Here is a 22,810-nt window from a genome sequence, read left to right as displayed (position 1 = left end):
CAGAATTATGGGCAATGAAACTATGTATTAAATCTTTATAAAGTGTCAGTCCTTTTCTTTTATGTGTGCCAAACTACGCGCTGCAGATTCCACTGAGCAATTACGATGCAAAACAACAAATACCAGTGACAGGTAAGTGCACCTGGGCGTCGGTTGGACGCTTTGTGCATGAGTATGGAACCTTACCTGTAGCCTGGCACAAAAAATGTGAGTGATAGTGAACCAAACTTACGCATGCAGTCACCGCTGAACAGAACACGTCGAACTAATGAGAATGCTTAAAGGGGTAGGACGTCAAACGGGCCGGCTTGGAGCAGGAGAGGCACCACAGGATATTTTAATTTCCACTGTCAATACATTTACAAATAAATTCATAAAACTTTGTCAGTATGACCAGGAAGGATTCAGGGTTCACAATCATAACAGTGCAAATTCAGAAACATAACAAAATAAATTTTTTTAGATGTGAAATTTCATCATTTTTTGACTTCCTATTAGCTGCATTTGTTACCATGGGTATACTTTTCTTCATAAGTAAGAGAGATTCTACGATGAATTTAGCACAGCAAACAAACAATACTTACAGGTATATGAAACTCTAGAATTTATTTAATTTATGAAAAAATGAATGAGCTGTTACATTTTAAACTTCATTTTTAGAAAAAAACTCAAATTTTAAAGTTAATTATTTCATGTTTTACACAGTTTTTAATAGATTTGGAAAATTCTAGGGTTTCATACACCTGTAAGAATAATTTGTATGTTGTGCAAAATCATCGAAGAATCTCTCTTACCTATGAAGAAAAGTGTACCTACAGCAACAAATGCAGCCAATAGTGAGTGAAAAATATGATGAAATTTAAAAAATAAAATTATTTTGTTACGTCTTTGAGCTTCCACTACTATGAGTGTGAATCCGGAATCCTTTCTGGTCATACTGACAAAGGTTTATGAATTTATCTGTAAAAGTATAGGCAGTGAAAATTAAAATGTCCTGCAGTACCTTTCCTGCTCCAAGTCGGCCCGTTTGACGTCCTAACCCCTTATGATCGGCATTGTCCTTTCCAAAGGAGGCATCCCAGCATTCACCTCACACGGTCTATAGAAACTACAGAATGCAGGTGTGATTTACGTTGTTCCAGAACACGAGTCCGGTGCCTTATCACGTGATCACCTTTTCGGTCGGAAATCTGGAGGCGGAAGAAGCTTCCACCAGCAGAACATTTCTGCTGACAGAAAAAACGTGCCTGATTATCAAATCAGTCAATATTCCCTATGAAATTCAACCTCCACAGCGTCCTATGGTATGAAGGTATAGAATTCTGTAATAATCATAAACATTCATAAGGATTTCAGATCGATTCCGTATTTCTGGATTTCCGGACGGCTTTTTACGCTGTACCACACAAGCGGCTCGTAGTGAAATCGCGTGCTTATCGCCTCAGTTATGTGACTGGATTTGTGATTTCCTGTCAGAGAGGCCACAGTTCGTAGTAACTGACGGAAAGTCATCGAGTAAAACAGAAGTGATTTCCGTCGTTCCCCACGGTAGTGCTATAGGCCCTTTGCTGTTCCTTGTCTACACTCCTGGAAATGGAAAAAAGAACACATTGACACCGGTGTGTCAGACCCACCATACTTGCTCCGGACACTGCGAGAGGGCTGTACAAGCAATGATCACACGCACGGCACAGCGGACACACCAGGAACCGCGGTGTTGGCCGTCGAATGGCGCTAGCTGCGCAGCATTTGTGCACCGCCGCCGTCAGTGTCAGCCAGTTTGCGGTGGCATACGGAGCTCCATCGCAGTCTTTAACACTGGTAGCATGCCGCGACAGCGTGGACGTGAACCGTATGTGCAGTTGACGGACTTTGAGCGAGGGCGTATAGTGGGCATGCGGGAGGCCGGGTGGACGTACCGCCGAATTGCTCAACACGTGGGGCGTGAGGTCTCCACAGTACATCGATGTTGTCGCCAATGGTCGGCGGAAGGTGCACGTGCCCGTCGACCTGGGACCGGACCGCAGCGACGCACGGATGCACGCCAAGACCGTAGGATCCTACGCAGTGCCGTAGGGGACCGCACCGCCACTTCCCAGCAAATTAGGAACACTGTTGCTCCTGGGGTATCGGCGAGGACCATTCGCAACCGTCTCCATGAAGCTGGGCTACGGTCCCGCACACCGTTAGGCCGTCTTCCGCTCACGCCCCAACATCGTGCAGCCCGCCTCCAGTGGTGTCGCGACAGGCGTGAATGGAGGGACGAATGGAGACGTGTCGTCTTCAGCGATGAGAGTCGCTTCTGCCTTGGTGCCAATGATGGTCGTATGCGTGTTTGGCGCCGTGCAGGTGAGCGCCACAATCAGGACTGCATACGACCGAGGCACACAGGGCCAACACCCGGCATCATGGTGTGGGGAGCGATCTCCTACACTGGCCGTACACCACTGGTGATCGTCGAGGGGACACCGAATAGTGCACGGTACATCCAAACCGTCATCGAACCCATCGTTCTACCATTCCTAGACCGGCAAGGGAACTTGCTGTTCCAACAGGACAATGCACGCCGGTATGTATCCCGTGCCACCCAACGTGCTCTAGAAGGTGTAAGTCAACTACCCTGGCCAGCAAGATCTCCGGATCTGTCCCCCATTGAGCATGTTTGGGACTGGATGAAGCGTCGTCTCACGCGGTCTGCACGTCCAGCACGAACGCTGGTCCAACTGAGGCGCCAGGTGGAAATGGCATGGCAAGCCGTTCCACAGGACTACATCCAGCATCTCTACGATCGTCTCCATGGGAAAATAGCAGCCTGCATTGCTGCGAAAGATGGATATACACTGTACTAGTGCCGACATTGTGCATGCTCTGTTGCCTGTGTCTATGTGCCTGTGGTTCTGTCAGTGTGATCATGTGATGTATCTGACCCCAGGAATGTGCCAATAAAGTTTCCCCTTCCTGGGACAATGAATTCACGGTGTTCTTATTTCAATTTCCAGGAGTGTATATAAACGATTTGGGAGACAATCTGAGCCGTCATCTTGCAGATGACGCTGTTGTTTATCGACTAATAAAGTCATCAGAAGATCAAAACAAACTGCACAACGATTTAGAAGACATATCGGAATGGTGCGAAAAGTGGCAGTTGACCTTAAATAACGAAACGTGTGAGGTCATCCACATGAGTGCTAAAAGGAACTCGTTAAATTTCGGTTACACGATGAATCAGTCTAATCTACAAGCGTAAATTCAACTAAATACCTAGGTATTACAATTACGAACAAATTAAATTGGAAGTAACACAGAAAATGTTATGGGGAAAGCTAACCAAAGACTGCGTTTTATTGGCAGGACACTTAGAAAATGTAACAGACCTACTAAGGAGATTGCCTACAATACGCTGGTCCGTCCTCTTTTAGAATACTTCTGCGCGGTGTGGGGTCCTTACCAGATAGAAAAATCAAATGGTTCTGAGCACTATGGGACTTAACGTCTGAGGTCATCACCCCCCTAGAACGTAGAACAACTTAAACTTAACTAACTTAAGGACATCACACACATCCATGTCCAAGGCAGGATTCGAACCTGCGACCGTAGCGGTCGCTCGGTTCCAGACTGAAGAGTCTAGAGCCGCTCGGCCACTTCGGCCGGCCTTTACCAGTTAGGACTGACGGAGTACATCGAAAAAGTTCAAAGAAAGGCAGCACGTTTTGAATTATCGCGAAATATGGGAGAGAGTGTCACAGAAATGATACAGGATTTGGGCTGGACATCATTAAAAGAAAGGCGTTTTTCGTTGCGACGGATTCTTCTCACGAAATTCCAATCACCAGCTTTCTCCTCCGAATGCGAAATTATTTTGTTGACACCGACCTACATAGGGAGGAACGATCACAAAGATAAAATAAGGGAAATCAGAGCTCGTACGGAAAGATATGGGTGTTCATTCTTTCCGCGCGCTATACGAGATTGGAATAATAGAGAATTGTGAAGGTGGTTCGATGAACACTCTGCCAGGCACTTAAATGTGATTTGCAGAGTATCCATGTAGATGTAGATGTAGATTCAGAAAAGCAAGGGTAAACCATAACATGAACAAGTTTGTGTAATACGGTATTTGGTCAGATACTGCGTACAATGTGGCAGAAAAGAAGTTTTATGCAGAATGTGGTTAACGCCGGCTGCGGTGGTCTCGCGGTTCTAGGCGCGCAGTCCGGAACCGTGCGACTGCTACGGTCGCAGGTTCGAATCCTGCCTCGGGCATGGATGTGTGTGCTGTCCTTAGGTTAGTTAGGTTTAAGTAGTTCTAAGTTCTAGGGGACTGATAACCACAGCAGTTGAGTCCCATAGTGCTCAGAGCCACTTTTTTTAATGTGGTTAACTGGTTAGTAAGATACATCCTGAAGCGCTGGTTTTAATGAAGCGATGAGTTTTGTAAATCTGGAATTACATCGACTACATTGAGTACAGCTTAGCAACTATTAAATGTAGAAGAACAAACAAAGAAATTACCGAACCGCATCGTACTGTGCCTCTGCTGAGAACATTCTATGACACCAGCAGCGGTACCAAATGTGCTGCTCCGTAGACGAGCAGAGGGTCACCACCAAAGTACCACGGATGCCGCTGGCCACCTGCCGTGGGCAGGCTCCACGCAAAAATCTGTGCCGGCGGGATTTACGGGGGGCCGTTAGCCCTGCTGTGGCTGAACCCAGGGACCCCGCGACACAGTTACAGCGGAGCCAGAAGACAGTCCGGTTGGCCTGGTCGGCCAGCCCCAGTACTCAGACTGCGGGACACGGGCACCGCTAGCCCGTATGCGGTGTCGTGTTGCTATTTTATTTACTTTTTTTTTGACGGGGGATTGGGGGATTACCGGTATCAGATTCCTGACTGGTTTAATGCTCTAGTCGCTATTTCCTCTCCTGAGCCAACCTCTTCACCTCAGAGTAACACTTGCAGCCAATCTCATCAGTTGTTTGTTGGATGTATTTAAATCTCTGTCTTGCTCTGCGGTTCCGCCAACTACACCACCTTTCAGTACCGTGGAAGTTGTTCCTGTCCTTTACTCTTGTCAATGTTTTTTTCATGTTCCCCTCCTAGCCGATCCTACTAAAAACATTCTCATTTCTTTTCTTATCGGTCCTCCTATTGTTCAACATCCTTCTCCAAGCACCAAATCACAAACCCGCCTCAATTCTCTTCTTTTCACATACTTTATAATTTGCTTGTATACAATCTCAGAAATTTCTTCCTCCAATGAAGGTCGATTTTTAATAGTAGTAGACATCTTTTGGGTATGAATCACCTCTTGCACTATGTCAGCCTATTTTTATGTCCTCCTTGCTTCCTCTGTCTTCTGTCACTTTGCTTCCAGGTAGCGGACCCCTCCACTTTGTCTAGTTCAATATTTTGTTATTAAGTTTGTCACTAATCTCATGTGTGCTACTCTTCATTACTTTTGTGTTACTCCCGCCGACTCTCAGTCCACACTATATGCCCATTTTATTCAACAGGTCGTGCAGGTCTTCTTCAATCTGAGGATAGCAATGCCGTCTGTGAATTTTCTTATCGATACCTTTCACCTTGAATTTTAATCCCATTCCTGAAACTTTCTTTTATTTCCTTCATTACTTTCCATACGCATAGATAAAACAGTAATGGCGAAAGGCTACATCACTGCGTTATACCCTTTGTAATCCTATAACTTCGTTCTTGATCTACCATTCTTATTGTTCTTCTTTGGATATTGTACACGTTGAAGATCACCCGTCTTTCGCTATAGCCCATAACTATTTTCGGGAAAATGTCGAACACCTTGCACCATTTTACACCGTGGAATGCTTTTCTTAGGTCGAAAAATCCTACGAAAGTGTCTTATTTTTCTTACATCTGGCTTCCATTATCAAGCACGTCAGAAATGCTTCACTGGTGCCTTTACCTTTCCTAGAACTAAACTGATCTGACATATCATCAACTTTCTAGTATTCCTATTCAGAAGATAACATTAGAAATGGTTGCAGTGGCTGGTCATTCCTTTGTCTGTACATCATTCCAAACTTCTCTCCACAGCTCTGTTGAACGACTTTGGCAGATGGTGCATTAAGACCCGCAGTCCCTCTGTACTCATAGAGAGGAATAATGTAACTCTAATGAACTTGTCGTCCACATGATGTCCATTCTTTACGTCTCCCTTTCAGTTGCCTATTCAACAACACCGACACAAAACATGACAGGCAGTCATTTTTTCTGAGTCACACTAAACGATCAGCTAACACTTCACCCACAGTTTGCACAAAGGCAACAAGGTACCACAGCCACAAGTGTCGTGCCACGAGATCAACATGGGGGACTAAAGAGGTCTTTGTACACAAATACTGTGTCTGTAGACTGATATCCTGATTTACACAGTGTCAAACAGGAATCTTGTTAACTGTCACATCTTGAAGCAGGATTTGAAAAGGGTCATTTATCGTCGGATACAACAAGCATAAACGGTCAACTGAGTGCTCCTCATCAACCGACAAACAGTTTCAGCCCGCGATTAACTTTCACTTGTTCTTCCAAACTTGCGAGACGCCAAACTCTTTTGGCTTGTCTCCTCTCATTTATTTTCTTTAACCGACCTCTCAGGAGATGTCGATAGGAAGGTGACTGAGTATCAAGGGCTATAATTACTCGAAACAGATGATGGGTTTTACTCCATTTTCTATATTTTCCAATATCTGTTCGTGGAAGTTCTGTGCGGGAGAGACACATGGGACAGGGGAGTTTTCTGCGATCGTGTCCGTCGGGTTCCAGGATAGTGGGCCCAGGTGACAATAGCGATGGCCAGGGGTGCTGTATTTCAAAGGCACCCTCGGTTTTTTCTCGGCGGGAGAGAAAGCGGCGAGAATTGCGTGGAATTTGCCAGCGTACCGTCGTGACTCCTGGGCCAGGCCAGTGGGGCATTGCCTCGAATCGTGGCTCCGTGACGCTGCGGTGTGCGCCAAGTCGACGCCACACACAGGCAAAGTATTTTGTCACGCCGGTTACTCATCCCGCGGGTTTCCCACGTGCACTTTAAAAGAGCAAGCTCATTGGTGAACAACTGGTGACACTTGCTGACCTAACAAGGCTCCTCTAGTTTGTGGTGGCAAGCCTCCAGTCGGAGTAGGATTTTTCGTGGTGTTTTGGAGGTGTTCTGTGCAAGAACTCGCACATTTGTGATTGGGACTAAGACCCGTGACCGGCTACTATGCCGGCCGGGGTGGCCGAGCGGTTCTAGGCGCTACAGTGTGGAACCGCGCGACCGCTACGGTCGCAGGTTCGAATCCTGCGTCGAGCATGGATGTGTGTGATGTCCTTAGGTTAGTTAGGTTTAAGTAGTTCTAAGTTCTGGGGGACTGATGACCTCAGAAGTTAAGTCCCATGGTGCTCAGAGCCATTTGAACCATTTTGAACCGGCTACTATTGGCAGCCATGCGGCTTGATGGCGTCACGCATCTTAATTTTTTTCGTAGTTTGTACAGAGAACGGAATTTCTCAGGGGACTTTATTCCGGACAGAAGGAGAGAGAAGACGAACTAGAGACCGGAGATCGATTGAGTTAAGAATGATCACTGTCTCGGTAGCCCGGACAGAATTTTTCTTGTAGGCGCTGATCTGGACCACTTGTCAGCATAACGAGTTATCGGAGTGTCGTCCACGGCCGCAGCTCGTCATGGTGGTCGGCAGTCCTGATTATAGCCTGCACTGCAGCCCACCACTTATAGCGGACTCCACACGAATTGAGCACTGCGTTTGGTAAAGTGATTTGGCAGCTCCGGCAAAGCAGGGACTCGGTCGGTGATTTTGACGTCACCAACAAGGAGCCTGCCCACACAGTGCCCACAGAAGATCTAATTTACTTTTGGCATTCTATAAATGAGTTCTCTTATTCGATCACTGTACCACAAGTTAGCGAATTAGCGATTTGTTAGAATAATCGGCCCACTCACAGTAGACGAAAGGAAACTACAATCGTTTGATGGAACCCCACTACAAGTTTGCCAACTAATTAGTCATGGAAACTTGTACTTGTCACGTATTAGAATCGTCACTTATTGTCATGATATCTGCAGATTGGATTCATTTATGCTTTAACTCAACAAGTCCTATTGTGATACTAACCCGCTATCATTTTAGTAATTCTAGAGCCAAATCAGAATACACTGCACTTAATCACATTGTCTAATACACTCCTGGAAATAAAAAAGAACACATTGACACCGGTGTGTCAGACCCACCATACTTGCTCCGGACACTGCGAGAGGGCTGTACAAGCAATGATCACACGCACGGCACAGCGGACACACCAGGAACCGCGGTGTTGGCCGTCGAATGGCGCTAGCTGCGCAGCATTTGTGCACCGCCGCCGTCAGTGTCAGCCAGTTTGCCGTGGCATACGGAGCTCCATCGCAGTCTTTAACACTGGTAGCATGCCGCGACAGCGTGGACGTGAACCGTATGTGCAGTTGACGGACTTTGAGCGAGGGCGTATAGTGGGCATGCGGGAGGCCGGGTGGACGTACCGCCGAATTGCTCAACACGTGGGGCGTGAGGTCTCCACAGTACATCGATGTTGTCGCCAGTGGTCGGCGGAAGGTGCACGTGCCCGTCGACCTGGGACCGGACCGCAGCGACGCACGGATGCACGCCAAGACCGTAGGATCCTACGCAGTGCCGTAGGGGACCGCACCGCCACTTCCCAGCAAATTAGAGACACTGTTGCTCCTGGGGTATCGGTGAGGACCATTCGCAACCGTCTCCATGAAGCTGGGCTACGGTCCCGCACACCGTTAGGCCGTCTTCCGCTCACGCCCCAACATCGTGCAGCCCGCCTCCAGTGGTGTCGCGACAGGCGTGAATGGAGGGACGAATGGAGACGTGTCGTCTTCAGCGATGAGAGTCGCTTCTGCCTTGGTGCCAATGATGGTCGTATGCGTGTTTGGCGCCGTGCAGGTGAGTGCCACAATCAGGACTGCATACGACCGAGGCACACAGGGCCAACACCCGGCATCATGGTGTGGGGAGCGATCTCCTACACTGGCCGTACACCACTGGTGATTGTCGAGGGGACACCGAATAGTGCACGGTACATCCAAACCGTCATCGAACCCATAGTTCTACCATTCCTAGACCGGCAAGGGAACTTGCTGTTCCAACAGGACAATGCACGTCCGCATGTATCCCGTGCCACCCAACGTGCTCTAGAAGGTGTAAGTCAACTACCCTGGCCAGCAAGATCTCCGTATCTGTCCCCCATTGAGCATGGTTGGGACTGGATGAAGCGTCGTCTCACGCGGTCTGCACGTCCAGCACGAACGCTGGTCCAACTGAGGCGCCAGGTGGAAATGGCGTGGCAAGCCGTTCCACAGGACTACATCCAGCATCTCTACGATCGTCTCCATGGGAGAATAGCAGCCTGCATTGCTGCGAAAGGTGGATGGATATACACTGTACTAGTGCCGACATTGTGCATGCTCTGTTGCCTGTGTCTATGTGCCTGTGGTTCTGTCAGTGTGATCATGTGATGTATCTGACCCCAGGAATGTGTCAATAAAGTTTCCCCTTCCTGGGACAATGAATTCACAGTGTTCTTATTTCAATTTCCAGGAGTGTATATCGTAAATGATGTACAGGGGTCAGCCCAAGAAGTGCCATGAAAGGCAGGACCAAAGAGATTCTTTTACACACAAAAATCGTTGTGCGTAATAAGGAGAGTGACAGTTGCTAGAAGCGATGTGTATCTTCATAATATTGAGACATAGGTTTTACTCAAATCAGGGAACTAGTTATACCGCGCCACCAGAACTACCAATCTAGGAACGTATATGGAAGAATTACTCTGAAATTCTTCCATGTACGTTGCTAGATTAGCAGTTCCGCTAGAGAGCGTACGGCGAATGATGGTTGACCACCGTATGGGGAAAGTTTCAAAACTGACACTTACATTGAACGTTTGAGTCAAGCTGTAAAATACATATGACATTGTTTTTAAGAATGCTGTCAGCAATTTTAAGTGGCCTGACATCAATTACCGGAAAGGCACAGAAGTTTAATTTGCCCTGAAATTTCACGTTTCGTAGTTATCACATGATGGGCTCAACATTTCACGTTTGGTCTAGAAATGTACGAGGGAATTTCAACTAGTAAATTACGCATTATTATGGCAGGCCAACTAACTTTTATTGAATACCGCATTACACTTCAGAGTGACACCGATTCATGACACTGTTCTCGATCATAGTCACCAAATCTCTGCGAACAATGGCCGGAGTTTCGTACCAATCATTCAGTTTCTCTACGATAGAAATCTGCTCCTTGGTTTTAGAGTCCAGATCAAAATAACGAAGGTTACACAAAAGAAATAATTCAAGTCGTGGTTTATTGGAACAGTCAAATGTAGAAAACGAAGAAGTGACAACTATAACTATTTCTGTATTAACTGAACTTCTGCCTATTGTATATCACACGCCGTGGCCTGGTACTTGACTGAATGTCTAACAATAAAAATATATCACAAAAATACATTAACTGGCTTAGAAATTACATCAGAATTAGTTCCAATGCCGCACCTACATTAAAGTCACAAGCACATTTGTGAGAAATAAGAAATAAATGCCGGCCGGTGTCGCCGAGCGGTTCTAGCCGCTACAGTCTGGAACCGCGCGACCACTACGCCGCAGGTTCGAATCCTGCCTCGGGCATGGATGTGATGTCCTTAGGTTAGTTAGGTTTAAGTAGTTCTAAGTTCTAAGGGACTGATGACCTCAGATGTTAAGTCCCATAGTGCTCAGAGCCATTTGAGCCAATTCAACCGAAGTCCGACGCGTAGACTAGTTGGGGCAAGTTTAGCACACCGCACGTATTCGTTTGTTTACAGGACACACCACACGGCAACAGATACGTACTATCTCTGTAATGTTGCATCGTTTCTTATGCCGCGCGTCTTTTTTTTTAGTTTCTAGCTGTCGGTGTAGTTATTGAAATAGTACTATTCACCTTTCCAGTTTTCTATAATAACCCATTATTTACAAGCAATGGAAATTTTATGAACAAACATTATTCGTTTTTAAAATAAAGAGTTTTAGTAGTATTGATATGGAAAATTGATATACCAATTTTTTTACCTGGTTATTAGAAAAAATGAAAAAGAAGCAGTCGTCATCCGAGACCAAACAGATACCGAAAAATACCGGTTGTTAAGACTAAAACACATATATCGATTTTAAGGGAAAGTGATGATGTAATTTATGTCAGTATCGATTTTCACTGAGGATGCCACGTCGACTCTCAGCGTACTTGACTTTTTCGATCTCACATTTCTGTTCGTGATCGACAGAGTAAAATGTCGAGCGTCCGTCGAAGGCGAAGGAGCCGACAGTGACATGCTCGAAACGTGCTGCGCCACAGTGTCTGGTTGCACTTGTTTACTTTTTGAGGAGGGAATGGCGGTAGCAGCGAGGTGCCCTCGCGGGTGTAGCGAGCGCACGGGACGAGTTTTCGATGGATCGATGTCGCGGCCGTTTGCCGGCAATTACGCTAGCCCGACTGGCCGGCAGGGGCTGTTTTCGATATCGCCGCGTGGCGCAGTGTGATCGACCGACGGTTATTCCATTAAATTTTGTGGCGCGCGGCGCTCGGCGAGAAAGAGGCGTACAAAACCGCTTTCAGCGCGCTCGCCCGCCCGCCTCGCGCACACAGACGCGGCCCACAATAGCGACACTGCCAGCCCGCGGTCGTAATTGATCCATCATTGAGCGCTGCGGGCGGCGCGTTTGTCCGCCACAAATGGAGTTGTTGTGCGTTTCTTTATTGGGTGCCCCGTGTTTTAATGACGCCACTAAAACGCAGCCGGTTTCCTTGACCTGCGTTTTCCAATTATTATTGCTAAAGCGCCTCTTTGAACTGCGCGCAACGCATAATTTATCTTTACCGTTTGAGCTGTCTGTTATAGTGAGTGCTGCAGCACCGGTTTCAGGGACTGTTATTACGACACGCAGGTGAATTAAACAGTTAACTAACTTTTATTGTCTCTGTGTTGCGACAGATAAACGCTACTCTGTGGTATTAATATACTTAGTTCTAAATTATCGGATTATCCACATAATAAAAGAACACAATAACTTCGATTGTAGTTTCATCCAGTTTTGATTCGGCTATTGCCTACAAGATGTATATTTCACGAACTACTGTACAGTACATGCTCGTATTTATTGGTTACTGCTGTTACTTCTTTTTATTCACAACTGTCTCGATCATCTATGCCGGAAGTTTGGCAGTTGATTAGTTTCGAATATTGTGGGTCATAATAAGAACCAGTCTCTTGTTAAGAAAGTGAAACGTCAAATAGTCATCTAGCGCCCATCGTGGTCTCTTAGTATCCACTTAGTATCCACTTAGAGACCACAACGGACGCTAGATGACTATTTGACATACTTCTTTAGTAACAAGAGACAGATTCTGAGGATTAACGATATGAGTCTAAACAGGCAGCTGTCAAGATTCCACAAAATGCGGTCAAGAAAAGTGTGAATAATAAAAGATATTTATTCATCAGTATACAGAAGCAGAAGTAAGCAGTAAATTTCGACAAGTAGTACAAGTAGTATTTTTTTAACATATAGTGTGATCTAATTCAACAATAACTAATTTCACTGATTAAATAACTGCCAGCTATCTGCCAGTTGTACCACAGTCTGTCCTACCGTTTCCTTGCCGTTGTTACGCAAAATATACAATTGGTGCAGAAAATTCTGGGTCTATCTGAGACACATTGTTCTCGAAATCTATGCAACAGTTCTTCACTGTTGACTCAGTGTCGTCCAACGAGAGAACTGGAAGAGAAAAGAATACATGCTATAGATAACTCTAATTTTCGGCATGTGACTCTGTGGTAGGAGATACTATAGGGACACTTATATGAAGTATTGCGTACCACACTTTTATGTATTACACGATACGCATTTCACAGAATAGCAAATGTCAAAATACAGCTTTTCGTGCTTTGTATCAAGTATCACTGTACACGAGATATATAAAAAGTAACACAAGCATTTAGTTACCAACAGCTCATTTAAATAAAAGTAACAGGAATTTTTAAATAGTGGAAAAGTATCTTACTGTAAGCAACAATTTAACGAAATTTACAGACAAATTAATTATTTCATTTGCGTTACTTACAGTCAATAATCAAGTAGAAATGACAGTGTTAAAATCAGTTCGGTCATCAAATGGCAAACCAATTGTCAAAATTCGATTATTTCACAAAACGTGAAAATTAATGTTTTGGGTGGTTTTCTGGTTAACTAATGCACTGAAAGTTATGTTCATCGTTATGTTCATTCTCAATAGAATACGTTTCCAAGAAAATTAAAATCATATTCATTGTAATTAATTCTGTAAGAAAAAGTTTAAAACTTTCTGTTGTAAACAAACTATTATTTCGATCATTTGGTCAAAACGAGATTATTATGTAAAAATTTGAATCTCAAAATCTATTTGCTGATCATGTAAAGTAATCCAAAATATGTTAGCATCGAAATTCCTATTTTAATAACGGGGTATTTATTATTTTGTATCAAGTATTGTTAGTCACATTTTTCTAGCAGAATTTCGGTACTAAACTTGAAAAGCAATGTTAGAAATCACATTTCTTATAATGAGTCATTTATTGTCTTCAAAGCTGTAACTGTAATTTCTTATGAAACAACTGATTTTAATTGCAACTCAATGTGACTTGTTGAACAATACTTTCAAAGAACTTGTATTGCTAAAAAAAATACATACAAGCACTGAGCACAAGAGCTCGGGGGTGACAGTAGAGAGGGAGTTGTTTTCAGTTAGTTCGACTATGTGATTTGAAAAGTTAGTTTCTTTAAGCTTTGCATTGTACGAATGTTCTGGAATAGTATAAACATTAACACAAAATGCAAACTATCTGTTGGTGTAAATTATTTAATACCATCGGATTTTCGCATTGACTCCTGGGATTTCTGATATGAATCAGTTAATATTATGCACCATAATTAACACTGAATTGGCGGAGAAAAGTCGCCGAAACCAACAAAATAAGCGCCCACTCAAGTATTTCATCTAAATTAACGCAGACTCGTTTACAGTAAAAACGTAGACTTGGGACAAAAATTAAAAATTATGATAAATGTAAAGAGAAGGAGATCTCGCTGGGTACGGAACTGTTCATCGAACATTTTTAGGTAGAATCTGGTAAAAATAATATGTTAGAACTGGCCCTTTTTTAACAATTAAATTTATTGCACTCAGCTATTCATAGAAAATATTTTAGTGGCTACATGGGTTTCGACTTATCAGTCTACATCCAAATGGCATGTAATTATGTTGCATGTTGCATGTTGCATACCTGTAGACTAACTAGTTGACTGCAACTGTCAATAGGAATATGTGGCTATAGAACGGTATCAAAAAGTAAGAGACAAAGTATGGAACGAAACGTTATTTTATACAGTACATGACGAAGTAACTCCATGGACTACCGTGAAGAAAATCAGGCCCTCATCACATGTTCCGGGATCAGATGTACATGTATGATACAATGTGTTAAAAGACAGACGGACTAGTAAAATTTACTAAGCAAAGGATGACATTTCCGTCTTCGCATTGAAGGAGTACCAATTTCTGCGTAATAATAAAACATTTTTTCGATTGCTTTAGATCAGTGCACCATATCGAAAGCCTTTTTATCTGCATAAATTTCATTCTTGCTGTGATTCTGTTAAGTCTGCAACATACACAATTGATGCGGCCAAAATGTCTTTAATAGATACAAAAAGTGTATCACCGAAAATTTTTGTAGTTGTGAACTGTCTTGAGAAGATGGTTAAAAGTGGTGAATTGGATGGCTGTTGCTACAACTGGTATTTCAAATCCTTCAGTTTACCCGTCGTCAAAGAGTTGCAGCTGAGCCTCATCCTTAGTGACAGATGGTTACACCGAATCAGTTGAATTCTTTCGAAAAGGGTTCAGACATAGTTGAGAAATAAATTTTCGCGTTTGTTTTTAGTCAGAAAGTCTGTGAACCATCTTGTGAAAAGCTAGCTGATAGATAATTTTTCGTGTAGAATTTACCGCACTAATAACGTGCCTATGCGTCAGCTGTTACATACAGCTTCAATCACCGATGGTCCACTCCCAGACTGTGCAATTCCCCAATCTCTTAATCATCTTACTGTGTTGGATAAGGTTTAAGGCAAAGCAAGGTACGTATTATTTCAATTACCATAACACACGCAATGAAAACAGAGAGGATTTCTTATATGCCTTCACCAGCTTTTTATGAATTTCTTTCTACGGTAAACCGTTCAAAACAGAGATTTAAGTTTTAAAAAAGACACGGGAAGATTCCTTCACCATTCTCCACGCCACATTTGAGCCCCGTCTCTGATAACTTCTTCGCCGACGGAATGTACAACTGTTAACTTAAATGCTTTTTAATTTCAGACTCAAATAACAGCTGATAGTGAGGTGTAATACTCGACCACTGAGAGCGAAGATCTTGTTAAAAAAAGACAAAGCGAATCTAACTATTTGGCATGTAATTTTTACGTTTGTTTTCAGTCTGGGAGAGTACCAAACAATCAATAAAGAGTGTTATTAATGTCCTCTGCCCACCGTGAAGTTCGTTTTAAGAGAAATATTCTGCTGGAATAAAAGCACTTGCGAGGCTTTGTTAACCGAAAATTTACTCTTTACAGTGTAATAGTCAGGCCGAAAACATTCAACCAGAGGTGATTTGAAGTTTGAGATAGTCAGTAGGTTCGCCAAAGAATGGTACCTATAGTTTGAAAACAAAAGTACTTGAAAGGAAAGAAGTTGTAACCAGGTAACAACATTAGCTATATCACAGACAGGCTGGCGTAGTAACAGAAATGACAGATCTGATCTGAACACAATAATAATCTCAGGCAGGTAAGTATGTTACTGCATTTCTCTTAGATGGTTGGACAACACACTTGCCAGACAACCATCTTGTGGTTATAACGAATTTAGTTAAGGATGATGTTGTGCTTTACATCACTATGAATTTGTGATCAAACTTTAATGTTTCGTCACAAGTACAGCAGAGGTTTCATCACCAGTACAGCAGAATACAAGTGCGTACTCTGTAGGTACAGAGCGCGATGGTACAACTGTTAAGATACTGAACTCGTATTCTGGAGAAGCAGGGTTCAAATCTTCGTCAAGGTACAAATTAAGATTTTCCATTTTTTCTATAAAGCACTTTAGGTAGATGCCGGGAAGCCTCTTTCAATAAGACCACAGATTATATGCTTCCTAGTATCACTGCTATCGATACCTGATCATAATTTTCGTCTTACCCTTCCGTCTAGCATGGAACGATGTCCCGGAAGTTTCTGTGAATTGTTTTAAAATGAATGGATTTTTCATAGTGGCGAGTGCTTACTTGAAACAGAGACGAGTCTGCACAATTTAGTCAGTCTGGTTTATACAATGTGTTTCAAAATCTTTGCATCTGATCTGTAGCGGTGATACGACGGCTTGCAGAAAAGTTTTGGCTCCGAATTTTTTATGGTAAAACTCATAAAGCTTGTTAAAATATATGTTATTAAAATTTTACATTGTTATTCTCCCAGTCTACATATTTGCAGCTCTGTGCCGCTAGAGGGCTCCGAATTGTAGCGTGTATCATCGCGGTATGTAACGTAACTACGTCTCTGAGTGAAAAACAGCGTGCTGTAATCGACTTTCGAATTCTAAGAGTTCGTCCAGACATGAGCACTATCTGTTTTAGGACGACAAAGCCAGACCACACACGAGCGCTGCGATATCTGCAAAGTTCAATGCCTTGGGTTCACTGTCATCTATCATTCCTCGTTCAGTACCGACTTGGTCCAATCCAACTTGCATCTGTTTCCAAAACTTTACTAGCCCTTCGAGCACTTCACTTCGATAATGATAAAGCGGTGCACGCAGGGTCAGTTAACAAAGTCAGACAGTCTATAGTGTCGGTATGAACAAACTTCTCGTTGAAACAAATGTCTTCGTGGCCAGTGTGACTAAGAGTGAAAGAAATATATAGATATGAAGAATAAAGATGTAGACGGTTAACAACGTTTGTTTTATTCAAAAAGCTTTCAGAGTTTTCACATAAAAATTCAGAGGCATTACATTTCATCACGCCCTCATAGTTCACTTCATGGGGAAAAAACTTGTATTAGAGACAAAATGTTTGCTAACGGTTTCCGGAGACACTAGGCGTCCTTTAGTATCCACCGGCCTCAGGACATCGAGATTTCACTGAACTAGTAGGGTCAGCTGGAGTGCTGCATACGATTTACCTACCCCCGTAAACTTATAGAGTGGTTTTGTCAAGAAATCCTTAAGAAAGAGTGTCTGGAAGTAGGGACAGATATTTTAGAAACGAATCAAGAACGTTAATCGGCTGAATCTACACCCTTTCATGCGGAGTTATAGGAAACACAAAGTACATTCGCAAGTCACAGAGTGCCCGCACACTGCCGCCTCTTAGGGGCAAATGCAACAGAAACGACGCCTAGCGGCGCTGGGGAGCCTCAGCGAACATTTTGTCTCCAAGAAATGACGTTCCCGATGACTTCACCTGTCACCACTAGACGTTTGATGTACAGAGATTGGAAGATCCTGTATAAGGTGTCCCACTAAAAACGCATAATTTAAATTGTGCACCCTTTTCCGATTTGATCGACTGGTGAAACTTGCTGTTACTCAGTGGTCACCTAGAGACATTAAAGTTAATGGAAATGCATTACTTTACCGATCAGAAACGTGTTGTCATCGTCAAAAGCTTTTTATAATTAAGGGGATTTTTTTTTACGAACACATGGCAAACAGCACACTTCTCGTCCCACGAAATGTACCAGATTCATTAAAATTTCGAGGAGTAAGTGAAGAATTCGGTAAAAGGCTTCAACTGCTGATGTTAAGACACCAGTGCGAGATCGTACAGGCCGTTCAGCTGAAAATGTTCCCTCAATAAGTGAGAGAGTAGCCCGAAATTCCAGAAACTCCATTTGCCGTCGATCACAAGAACCGAAAATTGTGACAAAAGATGTTTTTAAAACCCTTAAAACGTTCAACTGGTGATAAATACTGTCTGTCGATCATTTTCAGCAGCGTGAATTTGTCAATTTGGTGTTGAATAACCAAAATGTGTAGGAAATTTTGTGAAGAATATCATCTTCAGCGACGAGGCGTATTTGCAACTAGACGATTACGTCGACAAAAATAATTCTTGGAGAATCCACGCATAACACTTCAATAGAAATGCAGGCTCAACGAGCCACTGTTCGGTGCGAATTTTGTTCGCGTTGCCTGATTAGACCCTGGTTTTTCAAGAATGCATGGTGCAGTACTGCTGAATAGTGTTTGTTATCACAACATGAAAAATAATGTTTTTTGACACAACTGGAGGAGTTGGACCTCGAAAACAAGTTTTTCCAGCAACATGGCGCCACTTGTCATAACGCGCACGAATCACACGCCTTGTTGCAGGAGTAATTTTCGGGTCGAGTCATCTCACGCCATGGAGACGGGAATTGGCCACCTACACCTATATTCTGTGTATTTCGTGTGGAGTTGCGTGAAGTCACGTGTTTAAGCTACGAAACCGAGAACAATTCCTGATTTAAAGGAAGAAATTGAGCACGTAACAGCGGAAATCGATCCAGAAATGTTATTTGTTATAACGTATATCAAAAAATGTACCAAGCCCGGGATTCGAATCTGGGTCTTCTGCTCACTAGGTATATGCGGTAACCACTACGAAATTCTGACACAGTGGCTGTGTCCAACTGAACGGGCGACCCTAGCATTCCCCTCTTCTCGATCCAAACTCCCATTGACGCCTCATCCTATTTGGTATTATCCGTTAACTCGAACAGTATTATAGAGGCTCTTCAGCTGTATTGGAATAGTACCTCAGCTCCGAATGAAACAAGGAACTTTGCCTAAGCCCCAGGCATAGGTGCTTCAATGAAACCGTATGGTCACCGGAACCGTATACACTACTGGCCATTAAAATTGAGAAGAAATGCAGATGGTATACGGGTATTCATTGGACAAATATATTATACTAGAACTGACATGTGATTACATTTTCACGCAATTTGGGTGCATAGTTCCTGAGAAATCAGTATCCAGAACAACCACCTCTGGCCGTAATAACAGCCTTGATACGCCTGGGCATTGAGTCAAACAGAGCTTGGATGGCGTGTACAGGTACAGCTGCCCATGCAGCTTCAACACGATGCAACAGTTCATCAAGAGTAGTGACTGGCGTATTGTGACGAGCCAGTTGCTGGGCCACCATTGAGCAGACGTTTTCAGTTGGTGATGGATGTGGGGAATGTGCTGGCCAGGGCAGCAGTCGAACATTTTCTGTATCCACAAAGGACCGTACAGGAGCTGCAACATGCGGTCGTGCATTATCCTTCTGAAATGTAGGGTTTCGCATGGATCGAATGAAGGGTAGAGCCGCGGGTCGTAACACATCTGAAATGTAACGTCCACTGTTCAAAGCGCCGTCAATGCGAACAAGAGGTGACCGAGACGTGTAACCAATGGCACCCCATACCTTCACGCTTCCAATGTGCGTTCACCGCGAAGTCGCCAAAGACGGATGCGCCCACCATGATGCTGTACACAGAATCTGGATTCATTCGAAAAAACGACGTTTTGCCATTCGCGCACCCAGGTTCGTCGTTGAGTACACCATCGCAGGCGCTCCTGTCTGTCATGAAGCGTCAAGGGTAACCGCAGCCATGGTCTCCGAGCTGATAGTCCATGCTGCTGAAAACATCGTCGAACTATTCGTGCAGATGGTTGTTGTCTTGCAAACGTTCCCATCTGTTGACTCAGGCATCGAGACGTAGCTGCACGATCCGTTACAGCCATGCGGGTAAGATGCCTGTCATCTCTACTGCTAGTGATACGAGGCCGTTGGGATCCAGTACGGCGTTCCGTATTACCCTCATGAACCCACCGATTCCATATTCTGCTAACAGTCATTGGATCTCGACCAACGCGAGCAGCAATGTCGCGTTACGATAAACCGCAATCGCGATAGGCTACAATCCGACCTTTATCAAAGGCGGAAACGTGATGGGACGCATTTCTCCTGCTTGCACGAGGCAACCCAACAACGTTTCACCAGGCAACCCCGGTCAACTGCTGTTTGTGTATGAGAAATCGGTTGGAAACTTTCCTCATGTCAGCACGTTGTAGGTGTCGCCACCGGTGCCAACCTTGTGTGAATGCTCTGAAAAGCTAATCATTTGCATATCACAGCATCTTCTTCTTGTCGGTTAAACTTCGCATCTGTAGCACGTCATCTTCGTGGTGTAGCAGTTTTAATGGCCAGTAGTGTTTTTTCTTTTGTTTAGTAAAAATAGTAGGAGTTTTGTTGAGCATGAGTCGGATATTGCTTTTACAACACAACCCCATTCTACATTGATGAGTAAAAAAATTAATTTTCCTAGTAAATAATACGTTTTACCCGGAAATTACATTCAGGGGCGGTACAGCTGAAGGCCCCGACTCGGTGGCTACAGCGTGCCCCGCAGAACGAGTGTGTTCACGCTGAGCGCGGGTCCGGCGTGACACACCTGCGGGGTCAGTAGGCGGCGCTGGAGGCGCAGCCCAGGGCGAGGGCACTGCCTGGACCAGCTGCCCGCTGCCATAGCCAAACAGGATTGCGGGTTCCCGGGGACAGGCCAGTTGAGGACGACGAGGGCGTTGACCCTCCACCAGGACCGTGTGGAAACTCTCCTCAGGGCCCACACACGGAGCAAAAATTTCTTCCTGCTGTAAAACCAGTAGGCACCAGCAAGCTACTACGCTACGCCTTCTCCATCTACTGTCGTCTTCAATGCTAAGACTGGTTCGCCGCCTCATTGTCTTTTCTAGATCGACATCTATACTCGGTAAACCGCCTCCCAGTGTGTGGGGGAGGGTATTTTCTAGATCTACACCTTCATATACATCAATATTCTGGTACCACTAACTGAATTTTCCCCTCGCTGTTCCATTCACGAATGGCGTGTGGTAAGTATGATGGTCGGTAAGCCTCTGTACTACCTGTAATTTCTCGAATTTTCTCGTTGTGGTCATTTCGCTATGTGGGCGGTAGTAACATATTGTCCAAATCTCTTTGGGAAGTACTCACATGCTATTTCATTACTAAACATCTCCGTGAAGCACTGCGTCTTTCTTGTAGCATCTGTCATCGGAATTCGTTTGGCATCTCTGTAATACTCTCGCACGGTGTAAACGACCCCGTGACGGAATACGCCGCTCTTCGTTTGATCTTCCCTATCTTTTCTATAAATCCTGCCTGGTAAGGTTCCCAGATGGGCGAACGATACTCAAGATTCGGTAGAACAAGCCACTTCTTTAGCGAATGAATTATATTTCCTTAAGATTCTTCCTATGAATCTCAGTCTGGCATCTACTTTCACGTGGTCATTCCACTTAAGGTCGCTCCGAATAGATAATCATAGATTTTTGCGGTAGTCACAGTTTCCAGCAATGTGTCATCAATAGTGTAGTGGTATATAAGTGGATTTCTTTCCCCACGTACGCGTAATATGTCACATTTATTTACGTTCAGCGTCAACTGCCAGACTTCATGTAGCACAGTCACTATCCCTTTTCTTGCTCCAGTCGCGAATGGTTCGCGGAGACAACGATTGCTCTACTGACTGAGCTACCCAAGCACGACTGACAACCCGTCCTCAAAGAATTACTTCTGTAAGTCTGTAGAGCACTTGCCCGCTAAAGGCAAAAGTTACGAGTTCGAGTCTCGGTCCGTCACACAGTTTTAATGTGAGAAGACGTTACAATTTTATCGACTCTTCTAGGAGCGTAGGCTCTCGGAACTTAAAGCACACGTTGATCCAGAGAGGTTCTCTTGCAGCGCCTGCCACTGGGATTCTGAGCATGTCTGTGACGCTTTCTCGTTTGCTAAATGAACTGTAACGAAACACGCTGTTCTTTTTTGATCTTCTCTGTGTTCTCCATCAATCCTTTCTGGTACGGATCCCAGACTGACGAGGAATATTCAACGAGGTTTATCAAAGCTGCCTCCTCCGTGGGTGGACTACATACTCTCAGCATTCTTCCAATGAATCTCAGTTTCGAATTAGTTTTATGTGGTCGTTCCGTTTTTAATCGCTCCGCACGTATACTCCTGACTGTTTTATGGATGTGACTGCTTCCAGAAATTGTTCTGCCATAGTGTAATCAAACAGTAATGTGAGTTTCAACCTATTTATGAGCAATTATCTACAGATTTTCCTGCAGCATCACTATTACTTTCGAGTGTTGCAACCTCTTTGTACACAACAGCATCATCCGCGGAAAGCCTCACAGAACTTCTGTCGTTATTCACTAGGTTATTTATACATATTGTAAAAAGTAATTATCCTAAAACACTCCCTTAGGGTACGTCTGAAAATATCTGTCTATTGAGAATAACCTGCTGTGTTCTTTTTCTTAGTAAGTCTTCAATCCAATCACACAGCTGGTGTGATATTCTGTACACCAGTATTTTGTCCAATAGGGGCCAATGCGCAACAACGCCCTCCTGAGTTCTAGGAACAAGCCATTCCTTCCAACAATGTATGGCATCGAACCGCTATGGCTGACTTAATTTAGGCATGTACATCGTTCCTGTTTTTCACTTACATTATGGTCACCTACGGAATTCCTAACGTGGCTTAGAGTACACGAATCTTCCATGAGTCTCGTCGTA

The 22,810-nt window shown here is 44.1% G+C and overlaps 1 protein-coding gene across 1 annotated transcript in view; it reads right to left on the bottom strand.

Moving 5' to 3' along the window:
- The window catches only part of LOC126187306 (BTB/POZ domain-containing protein Tiwaz), a 191,082-nt gene that overhangs the window by 32,026 nt on the left and 136,246 nt on the right, over positions 1-22,810 (bottom strand). The window lies entirely within an intron of this gene.

The sequence above is a fragment of the Schistocerca cancellata genome, chromosome 1, assembly GCF_023864275.1.
Source record: "Schistocerca cancellata isolate TAMUIC-IGC-003103 chromosome 1, iqSchCanc2.1, whole genome shotgun sequence".
In the NCBI taxonomy this organism is placed as follows: Eukaryota; Metazoa; Arthropoda; class Insecta; order Orthoptera; family Acrididae; genus Schistocerca; species Schistocerca cancellata.
This window is presented reverse-complemented; position numbering and strand designations above follow the sequence as displayed.